Here is a 3,036-nt window from a genome sequence, read left to right as displayed (position 1 = left end):
AGGCCTAATAATGTAACTTATAAAAGTATTAAAAAACCACATATGTGTTCTCTATGACAGTAAGACAATTTAGGATTACTAAAGTGTTAGACATTATAAGGGTCTTAATAATATCATTTTATCTACTTGTCTTTGATATGTAAGTACATATTTTAAAGTCAGTTTTCTTAAATTTTCTGTCTTTAGCAAATGTATTTGCTGAAAAAAAACATAAGCTGAAAAGTATTATTTAAAACATATTAATAGATATGTCAGTATGAAACACAAAATAAAGAAATTGTAGTTTTATTATGTTAGTTATAAAAATTTTCCAAAAAAAAAAAAAAAACCTGTAGTGGATATTCTGGAGAGTAGCTTCCAAAGACAATAAAGCTAGGTTTCCGCATTTTCACAAATCTTTTTGGACACTTAGGCTTGCTGATTTTTGTGAATTGTATTTTTTGTATTTGTCACAATCTGCTCTGCATTGTTTTTTACTCTAATGTTATTTGACCAACGGCAGCATTCTTATCACTCTTATCTCTGGAGCAGTGGTATATTTTAAATAAAATGACAGGATAATATACAAAAAACATAGGATGGTTGTTAATGTAGGAGCACTGGTACATACTTGATGTGGAGAGAAAAGACCACTTGACTCACCTCACAATTTCATTCAAGACAATTTGATTAACCACTAGTAAGTGCTGTTTGTAATCACAGATATCTCTGACTCCTTCTCTTGCTACATACTATTTGTCTTCCTCTGTCTCTCCTTGTGTGTCTCTCTGTGCCCCCTTAATTCTCTATGTATCTTCACAAATCTCTACTGGTAAATTTTTCCAGTGAAGTTAGTGGTATGTACATTTATGTCAGTATAGGAAAACCCTGTTAAATATGTGAGGAAAAAAGGAAATTCAAATAGCTTTACCATTTGCAGTACTATTACATTATTTCTTATACCTTTGATATTATAGAGTAAAACGTTAAAATATGATAGCACTCATTTTAATTTTTTTTTGATGAAAAGAGAGTCTTCGCTCATACAATTCTTCCCAACCAGAGTTTCTTCCCATCACTTTTCCGACCTACCACCCCACCTTCTCTCTTCTCCAGATTCAACATCTCTCCATTTCCTCTTCAGAAAAAAACAGGCCTCCAAGAGCTGGCCACCACACAGGGCAAACAACTTAGGATATTTGATTTCAGTTTAGTTATTTAGTGCTACAAAGATATGTTAGCATTCATTTTGAAAATGAAGAGCTAAAATAAAAACAAATCAGCTAGGCTATGTCAGTCAACAGTTGATCCTCATTTACCAATAAGCTCCACAGAGTGAAATATGTGAACAGACATGGAGAAATTTAATAATGTGATTTAATAAATTTTTAGTAGAAATGCTATCGTGTAGTCACTGTTTATTAGTCGGAGTTTTTATAACTTACAGACGTATTTGGTTTATATGTAGATGAACTAAACAGACAAACTGTTGAGATAGATATCAGTGAATATCACAAGGCTTGAGTAGCGTTATAAATTTACTTTTATTAATTAATTATTTTATGGGCATAAGCCTTTGGCCTGCACATATGTCTTCTCACACATATGTGCCTACAACCAGAGGAGTCTAGAAGTGAGCATGTGTAGGAAGCCGCGGTCAGTGGCTCCATTTCAAGATGGTGCTGGCCTCGTGTCTTCCCACTTGTAAACAATTATCTGCGCAGCTGCTAAGGCAGAAAGACCGCCAAGTCACTGGCCAATCCGGAGGCGTAATATTGAGTGGTGAGCAAACAGCCAATCAGAAGTGAATACGTCACTCTAGGCTGTATTTAAGCTAGGACCCTTCCGCATCTCAGCCCTTCTGCGTCCTTCCACGTTTTCCTCGTCTGTGTTACAGAGTAAAGCCTCGTTTTACAGTAACTACCCGAATACTGTCGCTCGTGTTTCTGGGAGGCGCGCGTTATAAGCATGAGATTCCAAAGAACTTGAGTTTTAGAAAGTTGGGCCACCATATGTGTTCTTACATTCCAATGTAAAACTTTGGGAGGATGGGATAGTGTTCTTCATGACTGAACCATGGCTGTCGCACACACCAGCGTACTTTTAAAGGAAAGGAGGTAGAAACCCTATCTTTGAATCCTTAGGAAGATGAAGACTAGACTTAGGCAAGTGGGAGTTCCCTGTGGGATTCTGGAAGATTAGACTGCAAGAATCAACCAGAAAGGTCATGCAGACAAACCAACTGATCACACAAAGTATCTCTCACTGCAAGGGGAAACGTCCTAGAACCTTGCTCATTTCAACACCTAATTTACAGAATCTTGACAATTGGGACAACTGGACTATGTGCATCAATGTCATTAACCTGTTCACCAAACATGCATTTTCTGTGCTTTAGTCAGGGTGATCAAACATTCTATAAATTTATTACCTTTAAGAGTTTCCTTACTAGAAATGTTTGAACATGGAGAGACAAAAATCAAAAGAAGTGGTATTATATTAATGTCAGAAGTACATACGTGGATTCAGAAAATCTAGCTTGTTACCTCCCTTCCCTCATCAGTTACAAGCAGACAAAGACATGTGTTAAAGGGCCCTGCTCCAGCTTTGGATATCTGGAACACGGGCAAGGGACATTTTACAGGAATAAAATTAATAGCATCTTAAACATTGTAAAACTTTTTTTTTCTAAATTGCCACTAGTAATACACTTAGGCATGCTATGAAATAAAATTAAGAGATTTTATTTCCCTAATCTGCTAGTGATTGGCTGAAAGGTATCACTGTTTCTCTGACTCTTTCAGCTAGTAGTTTTAACTATCTGTTGAAGGTATTTTCTGTACTTTTAAAAGGGATAGAAGAGAAAATGAAAATTTTGTATCAAGAGAGTTACAACAAAATTAAAATCATTATAATTGTGTGTTCACTTATGTCTGTGCAGAAAAATGAACTTATATGTGGGTACCAATAGTTTCAGTAGAACACAAATTACAGGCATTTTTCTTTGTTACTATTTATATATTTATTTATTTATGTTTCCCTTTACATCCCCAAATC

Source organism: Arvicanthis niloticus, chromosome 3, assembly GCF_011762505.2.
Source record: "Arvicanthis niloticus isolate mArvNil1 chromosome 3, mArvNil1.pat.X, whole genome shotgun sequence".
NCBI classification, from domain to species: Eukaryota; Metazoa; Chordata; class Mammalia; order Rodentia; family Muridae; genus Arvicanthis; species Arvicanthis niloticus.
The sequence above is the reverse complement of the archived record's forward strand: the minus strand, read 5'-3'. Positions refer to the sequence as shown.